The sequence below is a fragment of the Panthera leo genome, chromosome C2, assembly GCF_018350215.1.
Source record: "Panthera leo isolate Ple1 chromosome C2, P.leo_Ple1_pat1.1, whole genome shotgun sequence".
NCBI lineage: Eukaryota > Metazoa > Chordata > Mammalia > Carnivora > Felidae > Panthera > Panthera leo.
Genome location: NC_056687.1, coordinates 19,412,874 through 19,431,153, shown reverse-complemented (window position 1 = coordinate 19,431,153; position 18,280 = coordinate 19,412,874). Strand labels below are relative to the sequence as shown.

The window sequence follows — 18,280 nt, the reverse complement described above, 5'->3', positions numbered from 1 at the left end:
AGCCTATTTTAACAGCCTCAACGTAATCGCTTTTTTTAAGACACTACCTGTAAATATGGTTACATTCTGAGATATTATGGATTGGAATATCCATAAGAATTTTTAGGGGACACAGTTCAGCCTAAAACATTTACCATTCAGATACTAGAGAACAGATTTTGTATTAGTATTCTCCAGAGAAAGAAGCACAAGTGTGTGTGTGTGTGTGTGTGTGTGTGTGTGTGTGTGTGTGGAGAGAGAGAGAGAGAGAGAGAGAGAGAGAGAGAGAGAGAAATATTTTAAAAAATTGGCTCACACAGTTATGGAGGCTAGTAAATCCCAATTCTGCATAGTGGGTCAGAAGCTCAACCTAAACAAGAGCCAAAGTTGCAGTTCAAATCCAAAGACTGTCCACTGCAGATTCCCAAACTGGTTCCCTGAACTGTGGAGTCAGGGCTATTGTGGTGGAAAAGGCCAAGAGGAAACCACTAGAACTGCTTCTACCCGGAAAAGTAGTAAACCAAAACAGTACTGTATTCCTGGAGGGATTGCAGCGATTAGTGCCATCATCAAGGACTTGAAAGATGCAGGGGTGGTGATTCCCATCACTTCTCCATTCAACCAGTCTATCTGGCCTGTGAAGAAGACAGAAGGAACTAGAGAATGACAGTGGATTATCATAAATGTAACCAAGTGGCACCTCAAATTGCAATTGCTTTAACAGATGTGGTTTCATTGCTTGAAAAAATTAACACATCCCCTGGTACTTGCTATGTAGCTGTTAATCTGGTAAGTGTTTTTTTCCCCATCACTTTTCATAAGAATATGTCTGGAATACAAGAAATTCCTTAGGGTGTTTCTTGTTATTATCATTCCCTGTGTTTAAAGTCAGTGGAAAACTACAATAGCCTAATCCGGGCAGGACTACTAATGAAATAGACCCTTCAGGAACAAAGATTTGGATCACCTCACCAGGTAAAGAACCATGACCAGTTGAGAAGCTTGCTGAGGACAAAAGGCATACAGAATGAATATTGGAAGGAGGTATTTATTAATACCAGATGTGACCACTTACCTACTTACATAAATGAGGACTGTAATTATCATGAATATTCTTCCACATTTTGTTATGTTTGTGTGTGAATATGTATTTAGTAATGAATAGATCTATCTATCTCTTTGTTGTTGTTTTTTTCTCTTAACCCCTTGTAATGTAACTTAAAATGTATTGACTCCATCATGGTATTTAAGTATTGTTAACTTTCTATCATAGTGTTTAATTTACAGAATACCAAAGAGAAGAGTAAACATCACCCGAAGACTTTTTGTCTTCTGGGGAAAGGGTTAGTTCATTTTCAATTGTACATAGGAGAGCTGTATAATGTTAAGTTGAAGTATGACCTTATTATTGTCTTTATTTATAGAGTAAGTATGGCTTAAGGAAATGCATATGGGAGCCAGGTTGGCAAAGGATGAATTTGCGATGGTTCATTTTTATATGTCAACTTGGCTGGGCCACAGCACCCAGATACTTAGTCAAATATATTCTGGATGTTTCTGTGAGGATGTCTTTTTTTTTTTTAAACCCACATCCAAATTGATCAATCTGAGCAAAATACAGGTAGTAACAAAGAAAAGTAATTTTCGTATTTTATAATTTTACAATATTGTTTATCATAGAAAAAGCTTTAATATCTTTTAATAAAATACAAAAGCAAATTGTTAGTGTTGCCAGAGATTGCTTGCCTGCCCTTAAAAAAAATTAACAATACCTGTTTGCAAACAAAAGCATTGCTAGAATGTAGTCAAACCTTTTGTTCTCTTTTCAGGACCCAGCCCACTGATCTCTTTTCTGTTCAGTGACTAACACATAGTAGGCGCTGAATAAATATTTGTTGACCGATGGTGTGTTCTTTAATCCCTATCATTTATTTCCTGACCCTAAATTGGATCTTCATTCACGGGGGAAAATCCACCACCCTCCACCCCCATTCCTAGGGTAGCCCAGTGTCCTTTCATTGCCTTTGATCCACGACATTGGCCCAGACACACTTGCCTGAGGGGAATGACTGAGGGTTTCCGAGGGTAAAGGAAACATTTAGAGGATAATTGTCCTCTTAATCCCTTTCACCTATTTCAGCCATCCCTGTGGCAACCATTAGTTTGTTCTCTGTATCTGAGACTGTTGCTATTATGTTCTGTTTTTTCTAAGCCACTAAATTTGTGATAATTCCGCACAAAAACAATAGGAAACTAATACAAGCAATAACCCTGGGATAGTTAGAGTCCCAACTGTTACCCTGTCTAAGCCTAAGGGATAAGGGGAAAGAGTAGTTAGTGGAACCTCAAGGAAGGAAGCCATGTAGAAAAACATGGACTTAGGTCTATAGATCGAGCAAACTCAAGTCAACCTTGTCAAAATGGAGCCAAGAGACTAAATGCCTGGCCATTGCCCCACCCTTCCCCCACTTCCCTCCAATCTCCTTCTGAGCTTTCCCAATTGCTGGATCCAAAGGGAGCTATAGGGACAGTGGTTTTGGACAATGTACCATAGGTCAGGAACAAACAGCAGTGTTTAGATGGACAGAGTATGGAAACAGAAAGATAATCTGACAATATCATGAACCATGGAGACATGAGACATGAGAAGTAAGGTGCCACATGTGCTGAATCAGAAGAAGATGCACATCTCTTCATTGTGAGTCTGGCGTTTATGCCCTGTTGCAGTGGATTCTCAACTTTGCTGTGCATCAGAATAATGAGAGGAACTTAAAAAAAAATCTCCGGATGTCCAGGCCCCACTCACAAACAACTCAATGTTTCCCAGGGAGCAGCTCCAGAAGCTGTATGCTTACTATTATATTGTCTTCCCAGTGGTCATTTTTCTGGCAAAGCAACTTCATCTTTTCACCTTATGTCTTTAGACTCAATATCTTACTTCACCACCAAAATGTTCTTCATCCTGAATCAAATAGACAAATCATTTGTCTTAATTCACATGAACATTTCATCACCTGAACTATGCATTAAAATGGACTGTTGTGCAAAGATTTTCAAGTGAAATCTCTTCTGGTTTCACAATAAATTGAATGGGCCTTGACCTTAACCCAAGCGTGCTTGGCATTATGTTTATCCTGCGTATCATTCAGTTTCTCTTAGGGCTTTCTCAAAAGTAAGATGGCTCATATTTGTCCCTCAAGAATGCAGAATCATCTTAACTAAAAATGAGATGCCTCCACGTTAGTTAAATTGTCAAAACAGTGGTGTTTCTTTGTCTATGGCTTCAACTAGATTTAGATTTAACTCATGTTTTCTTGTATGCTCATGAGCTTATACATTTTTTTAATGTTGCATAAAATGAGCCATTTATTCTGTAACTATATAATTTTTGTCCTAACTGGAGGAATTTTAAGAGTGAGAAAGGAACTAGTAATAATATTCAGGCACAAACCAAGCATTAATCAGGCCTGCCCAAGGGCACACTGGGATGTGCGTTCACTCTTGGTGGTCATCACCCAGAGCTAAGGATGCAGGAGGTCAAGGGCAAGGGGTCTGGTGTGCATTCATCACGCACATGTTGAGGTCCGGTTTCATATTTAACATGGTTAGGTCTTTGGTTACAGCATCCTCTCTGGCTGCTGCATGAAATTAGATGGGGAGCCTAGTGACAGTGACCTAGGGAAGAGATAATAGTGGTTTGCATTAGGATGATGGTCATGCAGATAGAGAGAAGAGACTAGAAGGACTTTGAAAGTAGAATCTATAGGAATCTGAATCGATTGTATGTAGGCATAAGGACATGTCAAGAAGGGTAGCAACTGAGTGGGAGTAGGGCTATTACACAGGACATTTTGGAGGTATAGTGGGTTATCCACAGCTGGCTTCCCCAAGGGTGACAGCAAGTCTGTGGTCCATTGTGCTCCTGTGAACAGATGATTTTCTGGGGACAAAACTCATTCATGGTAGATATGAATATTTGTGAAGATAACGTATCTGGCCCTGCTTTTCTGCCTGAGTCCTGAACTCCAGAACATTAACTACACAAACCTGGCCTCACCCCACCCTCCAGACCAGGCTGCTTATGCCCTGTGTGTTTGTTTGTGCTATGCCTTCTGCAGAAATACCCCTCCTCCTTCATCTTTCCCTCACTCCTACCCCACAATCACTTAAAAATCCTCACTATTCCATGTCTAGTACCCCAGCATAGGCATCATCTGGGAGCGATGCAGAGTCTCAGGGCCACTCAAGAGCTGATAAATCAAAATCTACATTGTGATAATATATGCAAGTGATTCATATATCCCTTAAAATTTGGAAAGTTTTATAGATAAATCCTGTTCATCCTTAAGTATTCAGTTCAGGGGCTACCTCTTCCAGACAGGCTTTTCTGACACTCCCTTCCCCACCTTCAGTCTGCTGCAAGAACTGTTAGAAAGCCATACATGGTGCCAGCTATGGCTGTGTGCACCATATTCAGGACCGTATCTAGTTCATGAGTCTTTTCCATTAGCTGTGCACCCTGAGGGTCTAAACTTATTCATCATAGTATCCCCAACTAGTAGGGATGATGCTGTAAATGCATCATCCCTGGGAATCCTCATCTTGCACTATTGTTGGACCACCTGACGGGTGAGACCACCTGGTCCTGAGGGCCTTCAGGTATTGTAGAAGCCAAACTGAAGTCCAAGACAGATATGCTTTACACCATATTTTGTCCTGTAAAAAAAAAAAAAAAAAAAAAAACCAAGATTTTTTTAATAAACCTACACCTTGCTGACTTTTTTTCAGGGATTTCATGCAGAGATTTAACTATGACTTTTAAAGTAGTGTCAAACAGTATCCAGGGTAGTTCGAAAACGTCTAAGAGTTGTATTGCCCTCTGCAAAATCTGTCCTCACTATTCCAGATTCATGATGACAACCCCAGTGTCAGCCCCCAGTGCTCTCTTGCAGACAGCTTTCTGTCCCCTCAGCAAAATACCCCTCTCCAAATTCCAGTTTTTGCTCAACCAAAGAGATATATGCAGAATATACATCACATCATGTCCCCCCTCCCCCTGATTCCCCATTTTCCCCACAACAAGGACTAAATCTCTCCCTGGTGTTATACACTGAACCAAACACAGTAGCTGTGCAATTGGCCCTATGCAACCTCCACCATTCTCCTCTATGCTGTGACCTTTGCTCCATGTCCCTGGCTCCAGAAACCAAGGTCTCAGGGCCTTTCTGCTACCACCGTTTCTTTCTCCCTGGAATATTGTGCTCGCTGACATTCTTGGGCTGTCTTCCTCTCATCTGTTAGATCACACCTTAAATGTGACCTCTGATGTTATTCTATAACCCCCATTATCTCTTCACCTTATTGTAATTGTCTGCATAGTACTTAGCACTATCTATTTGTTTATTTGTTCATTATTATCTCACTTACTCCTTACCAGATTATACGCTCTGTGGGTCCACAGGTCTCACTGGGTTGTTTTTCTATCACTGAATTCCAAGCATCTAGAATAGTGCTGAAAACACTGTGGAAGCTTGTTAGGAATTTATTAAATAGATGTTAATGTATGCAATAACACACACACACACACAGTTTCAATCAGATAGAGCCAAATGTGCTAGTCATTGTCCAAATTCATCAAATTTATTCTGTACCCATGACTTTTTGCCCTGTTCTGTCAAAGGGGCATGTGAGCCAGGGACCTGCCCCCTTCCCGGGAACCCTAATAACCCATGGGATCCCTGGACCCTTCGGGACTTCTGTGGGCTATTGGTGGAGCAGCAGAAGCAAAAGGGCCACTTGAGAAAAGCCAGAAGCTGGACTCGAACTTAGTCCAAACTTACATGTTATAAATCATTTTGATCTTTCAATCGACAGAGCTGCCTCCAACTTTCTTAACCTCTTTTCTGATAGAAGAGAATCTCCTTTTGATAGGAGGGAGTGATTCTTTCCAATTCTTTGTTCATGTCTTCTGCCAATTTCTTATAAAAGTTGCATATTTGATGTTTCTACACACATTGAGAAATTTCTTCTCTATTTCTAAGCAGTGTATTTCCTCCTCAACCAATTTTCTGTCAAGTCACATTACATGTTCTTGATGCAGGCAGTATTTGAAGCTTCGGCTTAAGCTTCTGGATCTCACTTTCCAACTGGGAAATTTTCAGACTGCATATACTTGCTTGGTTTGAATTTTTTATTTTTCCTGTAAGCTCTTCATTCATTTGGTTTTCTTCACACAATTGCCTGGATATTTCTTGTTGTTTTTTTTTTTTTTTTTTTCTCTTTCAGGACTTTTAAAGGACATATTTAAGATAACATCGTCAATGAGACTCTTTAGATCCACTTCTAACTAACAGACTAGATGGTGGCCATTTTGTGCTTCCCTCTGTTTCTCTACTTCCACGTTTCTGCCATCCGTGTGATTTCTCCCAATATCAGGAAACATCTGGCCTTCAGTATGGTTTCAGCCAGAGATTTTAATTGTCTCGCTTTATCATTCATGACCCGGTTCACTCGTGCATTTGAGTGTTCTGGCATTTCTCCATGTTCCTTCTTTTCCCACACTTTTTCTTCCCTCCCTCTTCCTCTTCCCTCTTGGGCACCTCTGGACTGTGATAAAGATGAGCATTTTTATTCAAATATTTCTTCATTTTCTTCTGAAGCTTTTCTCCATTATTCTGTAATGCTTTTACAATGTCATTAACCATAGTTATTTGGGAAAGTTTACAGGGCTTGCTTTTCTGTCCTTTGTCAAGAAAGTCTATTATGTCATCAGGTGAAACCTTGTTCAGAATTTGAACTTGCAAACACAAAACTTGCAATATTGAAGGGCTTGCTTCCAGCCCAGGTGACTGGAGGGCTTTGGTGACTTCTGTCATTAGTTTATTCTTTTCACTGCCTTTTCCACACACTTCAACTTAAGGAGAACACCCTTTGGCTGGCTCTTTTTTTTTCTAAAGGAGACCTGGGACTTGTCTCAAGCATTCACATGTTATCGGCAGAGCACTTCAAAGCTCCTCCAAGATTGGCTGAAAAAACATCTCAGTGGCAGGCAGTGGATCCTTCATGGCTCTGAAGGGCTCTGCAGTTCTCCTTCCAATGTCCAGTGTCCTATAGGCCACAAGTGACCACATGGAACCCTGTGAAGTATTCAGTCTCTAATGTATAGAAGTGCCCAGCAACCAGGGCAATCCAGTAAGTAGTTGGGCTGGGGGAAGGGGAGGCCAACCAGGTTCTAGAGAGCAGTCCTTCCTAACTTTGTTCAGCTCACTGCATAAATTGAAAGTTATATTACCTATACAATAAACCAGAGGAAGTGGAAAGGGCTGAATGCAGCCTAGAGCTCGGCCATTCTAGGCCCCACCTGGCCTTACAGCAAACCTAGAAGTCCAAAGCAATCCCATGCCATTACCCCTCCTCTGCACACAAGTCTGTCAGGGCATAGCGGTGGGGCCACACTCATGAGTGAGGCCTATTCTCTTGATTTCAAGTTTCCTTTGATTTTGCCTATAAAGTTCCCAAGTATCTCCCTCCTCTGAAGTTTCCTTCCTCCTTTGTGTTTAGTCAAGGTGGTCAGACAGGGGCAGAAGATGAAGGGTATACCCACAGCAATTAATCAGAATCCTGCATTTAAATCATAAGGACTCAGGATAAGTCAATTAGAAATGGCAGGGCCTTAAAATTTCATGAATTTTCTATGGAGTCAGCATGTCCCTGTTTGATCCAAGTGTTCCTAGAAGGGAGCGACTCTGCTTCTGGGCTCTTTCTTTCACAAAGCCCTGCTATTTTTAGCACATCCTCCCAAGGTTGTCTTGAAGACAGTCTCCAATCCACCAATTCATCTTCAGAAGTATACCTCTACAATCAATTGTATTTTTTTATTCTTCATAATATGTTCCTGAAATAATGATGTGCTTTCAATAGTCCCCTTTTCTTGACTCTAGATTTATGTCTCCAAATCTGAGAAATAGTTGTTTCTGCTCTTGGATGCTTAATATCAACTATGGAAGTGTTATATTGTAAATTACCAGGCAAACAACAGCAAAAAATACCACTTTGTTTTAATTAGGTTTTAATAAAGACTTAACATATTATTTTGTTTTCACTTTCGATGAAAGTAATCAATAGTGCATTAAATTTCTTACAATGACCATGACGTTTCAGAAATAGTGACAAGTAGTCATTATGGTTTTCATTCAGTAACAACACAAAAATGCTCTTACCACACACTTTATAGGTACAATCTCATTAGTGTTTGTCAATCCTTCCAATTTTTTTATTCACCAATAGGGTTAGGAAACAATAGATCGTCTACATTTGTCATTCATAAATGTGGACTTTCCATCACCAATAAGAGAAATGAGACATTATAATTTGAAAATGCCTAAAGTATTTGCCAATAGATATAAAATATAGAGGGAAAGCAGATGTTCAATGAGTAGTCTTTCACTGGGGTAAAGACTACCCTGGGACAGCCATAAGTGATAAAAAATAACAAGGACTCAAAAGGAATAAAACACTATCAAAACATATGAGAAGGAAAGAAGGAAGGAAGGGAGGGAGGAAGGGAGGAAGGAAAGAAAAGGTAGAGGATCAATTTTGATCTGCAGTGTCCCCAGAACACTTGACAAAGAATAACATGAGTAGTGTGGGAATATAAAAATTATTGGATATAAGACTTCTGAAGTCAGAAAAATGTAACCTAAATTCATCAAATCCTTGTCTTTATTTTTTTCTTTTAATTTTTTTATTACAAAATTTATTGTCAAATTGGTTTCTATACAACACCCAGTGTTCATCCCAACAGGTGCCCTCCTCAATGCCCATCACCCACTTTCCCTTCCCTCCCACCCCCATCAACCCTCAGTTTATTATCAGTTTTTAAGAGTCTCTTATGGTTTGGCTCCCTCCCTCTCTAACTTTTTTTTCCTTCCCCTCCCCCATGGTCTTCTGTTAAGTTTCTCAGGATCCACATAAGAGTGAAAACATATGGTATCTGTCTTTCTCTGTATGACTTCTTTCACTTAGTATAACACTCTCCAGTTCCATCCACGTTGCTACAAAAGGCCCTATTTCATTCTTTCTCATTGCCAAGTAGTATTCCATTGTGTATATAAACCACAATTTCTTTATCCATTCATCAGTTGATGGACATTTAGGCTCTTTCCATAATTTGGCTCTTGTTGAAAGTGCTGCTATAAACATTGGTGTACAAGTGCCCCTATGCATCAGCACTCCTGTATCCCTTGGGTAAATTCCTAGCAGTGCTATTGCTGGGTCATAGGGTAGATCTATTCTTAATTTTTTGAGGAACCTCCACACTGTTTTCCAGAATGGCTGCACCAATTTGTATTCCCACCAACAGTGCAAGAGGGTTCCCATTTCTCCACATCCTCTCCAGCATCTATAGTCTCCTGATTTGTTCATTTTAGCCATTCTGACTGGTGTGAGATCCTCGTTTTTAATAAAGTGGTAATTTTATTACAGTTTGACTTTGTGGCTTTCATGATATTTGATCACATGAATATCCAAAAACTATTTAACTTTTGATTTATCCACTCTAATATTCAATTACTATTTAACCCGGTCAACTATAAATTTCCTTTAAAAGACCGTGACAAAAATATGATGATCAAGCAAAGCTAAATTCACCACTTGTGTGACAGAGAGATTTCTGTCTTCAGATTGCCAATTGTGTTTCAAAAGGGGAAATTTAAGATAGGATATTTGTAAGGTTTGGGGACATGTTTTTGCGTCACTTAGGTAAACTTTTTTAAGGTAGAGAACCAGGATTTGGATTTGGGAAAGTTCACAAGATAATAGTTCAAGACTTGGTGGACATGGTCAGTTAAATGCCCTGTGTGAATTTTGATGAGCAAACTACTACCCTAAAAAAAGCATTATTTTCCCAGATGAGCAAACTGCTTGCTTGACTAATTTGGTTAGCAAACATTTTCTCAAGTAATGACATTATTTACTGGCTTTCAGCCTGGTGTTCCAACATAAGAACTCAATGTAGCAAATCATTGCTAGATTGACAGGCAGTCTTAGCCCTCCACCTTCATCCAAGTTAGATGTTTGAGTAGCCTCAGTCCAAACTACTTCTCTCAAGCCTCAGCTGTCCTTTCATCTAGGACAATTCATCCAATTTTCAGAGATTTTCAATTTCCCAAGTTATCTTTTCCATGGTGTACTAGATGCCTCCTTTTGGCAAACACCAAAGAAAAAGCAAGTGCGGTTCTCTAGAACAGTGATCCATACATCTCTTATCAACAACGGTTTAGGATTTTTTAAATGGTTCACACTTTGTTTCTTTATGATATTTCCATTACTAAAAGTCTACAACAGTCATTCATAGAGGAGGAAAGGCTTCTAGTACACCTTTGTGCATACAGACGTGTGTGCCTGTGTGCATGTATTTCTAGTTTATATGGAAAGGTTGCATTTTTCAAACTTACATACTGGAAAAATATATATACAGCCCCATAATGTGAAATTTTATAATTTACTATTTGATTTTCCTGAACAATTTGTGTTATCCAAAAAAAAAAAAAATGATTTTGGCTACCTTACAAGAAAGTCCATGTGCTTTTTCGATTCCAACAGAGGTGAGATAAATCATATATACTTATCTGGCGTCTGATGTGGTGCTTCAGAAAAAAAAAAATGCTAAATATATCTTTCCTTTCAATTCACGTAATTTTCCTTTTGGATGCATGCCATTAAAAAAAGGTAAGTAAAAACAGAGTATACTCGATGAAGGCAGAATATGGTGCAAGCTACCAATGTGGAAGGCATTGAGTGAAATCTAATTTCAAAATGTAAAATCAGAGTAAGAGCCAAGAAAAGATCATTTTCATTTCTTCATATGCCCAGCAAGTTCATGATTGTGACTTTATTGAATATTTGATGCATCAACCTCACTATTTACCGTAGAATATTTTGAAAGCAGCTACAATATCTAAAGTTGCAAAGCATCACATAAATATATGTCAAGAAGCCCTGGACACCATGATGAGCATAAAACAAAAATTTACCATGGAGATTCTTCACTCTGACTAACCCTCTTTGAAATGTTGAACAAGGCATCTAGTGTTTAATTACAGATCTATAAGACTTGCTTGTAACACGTAGGCACATTAATATTCTTATAGATTCAAAAAGATACTTTGCACAGAAAAGCTTTGTGAAATCTTTCTTTTTTTCCCAATTTTTTAAAAAGTTTATTTGTTTTGAGAGAGAGAGAGAGAGAGAGAGAATCCCAAGCAGGCCTCGCACTGACAGCACAGAGCCCAACGCATGCCTTGAACCCAAGAACTGTGAGATCATGACCTGAGCCGAAACCAAGAGTCGGAGGCTTAAACAACTGAGCCACCCAGATGCCCATTTGAAGTCTTCTCAGATTATATTCACATCCACATAATAAGTCCTTTACTTTAGATTATTTTAACATTTATCAATTTGGGCCAAAACCTCTATAATATACTTACTGATGAATTGTCTTAAGGTTATTTTTCCTATATTTCTCACACGTATGTTGTGTTTCTCTACTTAGCTTCAAACTTCCTCCAGAGCTGGAAGAATGTCTTTTGTGGCCTGTTTTTCCTCTACACTGAGTATTACATGCCCATTTTATGAGTCACTCCTAAAGGGCCAACTTTTCCCTTAAAAATCCTGAGAAAGTGAGTTCATAGATTGGCATTTTACACTTTTCAAGAAGCATCCTAAACACCTCACAGCCTTGTTATAGAGCACCTCTCGGGGTTCCTGCCACAGAAACATTATCATAAATCAACGCTGCAGATGTCATGGACACATAGGTGTCTACCACAATTTTATGCAGCCTGGAAAATGGAGAAAAATAAGGAAAGAGTAATAAGTTCTCGTGACTCTAAGGTCTGAAATTTAAAGGGTTCTGCTTTATTCTAAGATTATGTTCATTAAGGGCTGATCTTAAGTGTCACTCACCAGTATAGTTTAGCAGCTGATGTCTGTTCTGACTGGTCAAGTAGTACGAGCACCATACCAGTAGCTTAGTATTTTGAATGTAACCCAGAGAATGAATTACGCTTTTATCCATTAAACCATTTTATCCATTCTTTCTTTTATGAAACAATGGCAATATTGGAGTTCATTTTCTCTTGTTTCTTTTTTTTTTTCTTGAATATGGACTTAGTCGAAAAACATCGACTTCCCTTTCTTAGTCCTCTTTCTCTGTAGCATAAAAATAATTTTATAAACCAATGAAGTCTGAAAGCCTGGGAGCCATACGAAACTACTTATTTCACCTCTCTAACACTCCTTCTTCACAAAAGTAATGTGTTTATGGCCTCACTTACAAACTTTTAGCACACAGCTCAGTTTTCATGCCTGCGTATTGTGTCCAAGAAGCTGGATGGAAACAAAAGGTTTCAAACTCAATTTCTTTGCAAAATCCTAGATGTCTGGAATTTGGCATAGGCATCGTGCACTAGAACATGATGAAAATAAGCCCAGCTCCTACAAATAAAACTCATCTATAACTTTACACTTTATGCAGCTTCCATGCACCGTACTGCAAATGTGATATAAAAAATTCTAGGTAGTGAAGTTTTGTTGAAGTATATGTTGATTTCTGCCTTCAGATATTTATAAGCATAGCTGTGCTGGTATTATTAAGATAAATATATTTATTATCAGGGAATACAAATTTTAAAATCAAAACATCTTAAAGTCATCTAGCCTAACCAGGTTAAGTTCAACCATTATGCCTATATTTGCTTCCCTGGCCACCTTATTCCTGCACACATAATACTAAAATGTCCACCACCTCATATGGCTTCCCGTTACTGCTAAGGAAGCACCCAGTGTCCTAAAACACTGACTGAAATGGACCTGAATCTTCATATATCAGCAACATCTTGATCTCCAGTTAGTCTTTACAGATACACAGACTGTATAGTTCTTTCCCACAAACATAAGAGCATTTGAAGTATCTGGAATATTAGCAGATGTCTGTAAAGGTTAAAGTCTTTTAGAAAATCTTACACCAAGAATTGCAAGCCCTTGCCCTAAAGTTTGTTTCTTTCCTAAACCCCAAGCTGGGGAACATGCTTTCTTGGAGTGGTTTAAACCTTCCATTTTCCTTGCAAAATTCCCAACCACAGACTTGCTTGTTCTCAGGTCATATATTTCTGAGAAGTGAGACAATCACCTGCCTTGCCTCGTACATCATATTCTTGTTTGTTGGTTCCTTTTAACTCATGACAAAACACAACTGCCTGTAACACGTAAATCTTCTGCTAACTGCCAAAAGATAGGGGAATCTCACTTGCAGGATACTTCAAACACTTTAGGTTTTTTTTGTTTTGCCTCATTTCTGTTTCTGTTATTGTCTTAGCAGCTTTAATGAGATTTAATTGACATATAACCTTGTATAAGTTTAAAATGTACAATGTGTTGATTTGATGCATTTATATAAACCGTTTAGTTTTTATTTCATTTTGTTGTCCTTCTCTTATTGCTCTCCATTTTTCTCTTACTATCCATACTAAGATAGCTCATTTTTGGATACCATGATATCTAGAAGGGAAAGTTACATCATCCTAACTGGAGCATTTCTATCTAAAGGCATGTCTTTAACAGAAGGCCTCCTTCTTTGCTAAACTTATCCTCATTTCTTTACCCTGAATAGGTGGTCTTATTAGGGAAAAGTTGTAGGTCATGGACACATTTTCACTGACTTGTTTGTCCTTTGCCCCATTTTTAGAAATGTTCTTCAATTTTAAATGCAAGATTCTCAGTGTATGTGTGATAGTTAATTTTATATGTCAACTTAGCCAGGTTATGAAGCCCAGTTGTTGCAAAATACCAGTCTCCATATTGTTGTGAAGGTAATTTTTAGATATGATTAACATTTGAATCAGTAAACTTTGGGTAAAGAATATTACCCTCTGCAATGCAGTGGGCCTCGTCCAGTCAGTTGATGGCCTTAAGAGCAAAGACTGAGATTTTGAGAAGAAAAAATTGTCCTCCAAATTAAATTGCCTTTCTGTTATTTGACTTTGTAATTAATATTGACTTTGTAATTCTGTTATTTGACTATGTAAAACAATTGACTTTCTAGCCAGGCAGGATATGGATGGATGGATGGATGGATGGATGGATAGATAGATGATAAATAGTTGGCTCTGTTTCTCTTGAGAACATAGACAAATACAGTGTATGAATACATATATTTTTATGTGTATGTGTAGATAGATAGATGGATGATAGATGATAGATAGATAGATAGATAGATAGATAGACAGAGCCTGCTATACAGGTAAGCAATTCAGGCTTAAGCATACTACTTTTTAAGTTAGTTAAACTAATTACTATATACCCATAGTTCAGCATTTAAAAATACAAGAAAACATATACCAAAAAAGCACACAATCCCCTCCCCTTTCCAAACTTCTCAGCCTTTCATTTCCCCTTCCTAGGTTAACTATTATGACCAGTTGCCTATGGATCCTTTCAAAGGTAGCCTTTGTATAATCACATATATGTTTTTCCCCCACATAGTAATACATTATACAAACTGTTCTGCACCTTTCTTCTTCTTGTTAATATTTCATGAAGATGCTTCCATGTAAGTACATATAGAAGGATCTCATTTTTTCATAATTTATCACCATAATTTTAACTATGGGAATTCATTTAGGATATTTCTAATTCATTGCTATGTAAAACAATAGTGAAACCACATTATTCTAAAAACTCTCTTTATGTGTATGAAAGTTATAGTTTACCTGTACAATATAATACTAGATGTGGAATGTCCTTGTTTTAAATTTGTGAAGGAATGCTATGTTGATAGTTATATGACAAACTTTTTTATGTGATTAATATATCCTGGTACCATTCTGATATTTAAATAACATTTATTACTATTTGGTGTTTGCCGTCCTATATCAGTATAGGATATTTTTTTTTATCTCGGTCAAGCAATTAATTTGGAAATCGGTGATTCCTGATAGTGTCATAATTCCCAATTTGTTATTAAGGGAGTAAGCCATTGAAAAACCTTTAAAACAGGGGCGTATGGGTGGCTAAGTCAGTTAAGTGTCTGACTCTTGGTTTCAGCTCAGGATAAGATCTCAGTTTGTGAACTTGAGCTCCATACCAGGCTCTTTGCTGACAGTGCAGATCCTGCTTGGATTCTCTATCTGTCTCTCCCTCTGCCCCTCCCCAACTCGTTCTCTCTCTCTCTCTCTCTCTCTCTCTCTCTCTACCTCTCTCTCTCTCTCTCAAAGTAGATAAATAAACTTAAAAAATCATTTTTTTTAAAAAAAGAAAAGTCTTTAAAACAATAAGTGCACTATCCCAATTTGGGCTATTAATGTCACCATAAGAGGTTAGCGGTAGTAGGATTGTAGCAATCGTGGCACTTAGGTAAAGCTCAGGGGCATGATTAGAGATATACACAGGGAGAGCTCATAGCTACATCAAGGAAGGGTGGGTGAAAATGTTAGCCTTTGTGAAAATATTTTGAGTTGTTAAATCAAATTTCATATGAGATCTCAAGCAATTGCAAGAAAAAACAGAGCTGCAGTCTCTAAGAACAGATGCCTTCAGTGTCTTGATTTCCATAAAATTCTAAGAGGAGGAGATGGAAAGGTGTTTGATTTTGGTTTTGTTTTACTTCCAGCCATTGTCCCTTGTCTCTTCTCGTGCCTTCTCTTAGTAACCAGAGCTTCTACCAATCCTTCTGCTTGTAAGGAGTTTCTTTTTATTTTGTCAATTTGAAGAGAGAGAGATCACTGTACTTCTTGTACTGATGATGACTACACTTCATGGCAGTTTCACTTTATATTCACTCATCCAAGATGAAACTCTGGTAGTAGTTTCAGACCCTTTAGCCGGCATCAGACCTGCAGGGTGATGTAGGGGCAGGGGAGCCATGTCCTCTTGTGAATTTCTTCCTCAGGCTTTCCCTTCAATCCACCAACGGCCCAGTTCATTTTATTTCCCAAATAGCTCTCAACTATGTCCACCCCCTTTCATTTCCACTCCTTTCTGTGTACCACCTTGGAGTTGTCTTCTCTCTTTCTCCTTGCTGATGAATCTCCCTAAGTCCATACTGTCCTTCTACTGAAAGCTCTCTGGTGACATCCTTGTACCTTGAGAATAAAGATTAAACTAAAAGGTTTCCCAGGAAGAAGGGGGCTCGAGCCCATCCCAATCCCCAGCACCACCACCCTGGTTGCTCTGGTGAATGCTGTGACACTGAGGCAAGATGGTCATATAGCTCTTTTTTAGGACAATTCATTACCTACCAGGAGTGTCTCCAACTATGGGCATCTCCCCCTGCCCCCTGGGGTTGGCTGTTTAAGTCACAAAAAGCTGCACCCAACCTCATTTGGCGTCTTTCCTCTCAAGTGTCCATGATGTAGGGCCCTGAGGAAGTGAAGGCTTTGAGGTCAGGCCTGTCCCAGTCCTGCTCTGCTAAGGATAAGCAGAATTTGCTTTCTGACTGCACAATTCATGCTGGGGTTGCAGACATTCATTTCATCTACACTAGAGAAGGCAGGCAGAGTGGCGAGGCTTTTGTTGGACTTGAATCAGAAACTGATGTAAATGTGGCCCTTAAAAAAGACAGAAAAAGCATGGGCACCGGTACATTGAGGTGTTTAAGTCACACAGAACTGAGGTGGATTAGGTCTTGAAGCCACTGATGGCTTTGTGTGGCCCGAGGACTCCCATTTGGATGACGAAGGGAGAAATTGTTCTGTTCTTATGGTTGGAATTGTGGACCCCAAGGGCAAGATTATAGGGGAGGTCTTTGTGTAGTTTCCCTCACAGGAGTTAGCCGAGAAGGGCCTAGAGAAGCACAAGGAGAGAATAGGGCACAGGTATATTGAAGTGTTCAAGAGCAATCAGGAGGAAGCTAGGTCGTACTCGGGTCCCCCTCTGAAGTTCATGTCTCAAGAGTGTTGGGGGCTTTATGACCACCCTGGCATAGCCAACAGGCATATTGGCATCAGCAAGCAAGCGGACCTATGGAGGATGAGGTCTGGTGCTCATAGTGCAAGGTATGGGGGCTCTGAGGACTACCGGGTCCTCAGCGATGGCTTCAGCTTCACCACTGATCTGTTGGGGAGAGACCTCAATTACTGTCTCTCAGGCAGGTGTGACCACAGATCGGAGGTGGCGATTTCACTGCCCAGAGTACCACTGTACACTGAGTCCGCATGAGAGGGTGGCCATACGATGCCACAGAGAATGACATTTATGACTTCTTCTCTCCACTTAACCCTGTGAGAGTCCATATTGACAGTGGCTCTGATTGAAGAGTAAGGGGCGGAGCCCACATGGAGTTTGCCACTCACGAAGAAGTTGTGGCAGCCATGTCCAAAGACGGGACCAACACGCAACGTGGTTCCGTAGAACCTTTCCAGAATTCTGCGACTGGGGCCAGCAACCAGATGATGCAAGGCATGGGCATGGGAGTGTCCACCCAGTCGACTCCCAGAGGCCTCGAGAGTCAGTCTGTGAGTGGCTGTTACAGGGCTGACTGTAGAGGCCAGAGCGGCATGGGTGGATAGGACTAGTTTCCTAGGAGCATTTGAGTTATTGCGATCAAATTTTCACAGGCAGCCAACAAGCAGTGAAAAGCAATAATTACTCTAGAGGAAGCTGTGGGACCCATTTTGCACCATTTTGCATCGTGTAATCTGCATTAAAAAATCAACTCTTCAGTGTTTTCTCATGCAGACTTTCTTATCACATTATCATGTGATAATGAGTAAAAGCTAAACTACTTTCAGCTTTTCTCAATTAACATTTTCGTAGTGCACTTCAGAGTGATGTTATCTAAGTTAAAGTAGTTTTAAGTACATTACATGGATCTTTTATATCACATGACATGAACACACTGAGAGGAATACTTTTCTGGAAAACTCAAGGTGCCAGATCCCTAATTTAAAGAGGAGTTTTTTTTCATGTTTGTTCATTATAGTTCATTTTTATTTAAAATCTTTTCAGTTTAAATTTCAGTTTTTTAAAATAAGTTAGTGTTTTTTTAAATTATTTATTTATTTTGAGAGAGAGAGAGAGGCAGAGAGAGGGAGGGAGAGAGAATCTGACAGTGCAGAGCCCGATGTGGGACCCAAACCCATGAAACATGAAATCATGACCTGAGCCAAAGTTGGAAGCCTAACCGACTGAGCCACCCAGGTGCCCCCAAGAATAGGTTAATTTTGAAAATGGAGACACATTGCTAATACTGTAGGACTTAGTGAGGCCTTGACTTAAAACTTTTTTTGTAGTTTGATTTCCTTTT

The 18,280-nt window shown here is 39.3% G+C and overlaps 1 pseudogene; it reads left to right on the top strand.

Annotated features, from left to right (window-relative positions):
* Window positions 1–642: 642 nt before the first annotated feature.
* LOC122229229 lies at window positions 643–17,543 on the top strand (annotated as a pseudogene).
* Window positions 17,544–18,280: the final 737 nt, after the last annotated feature.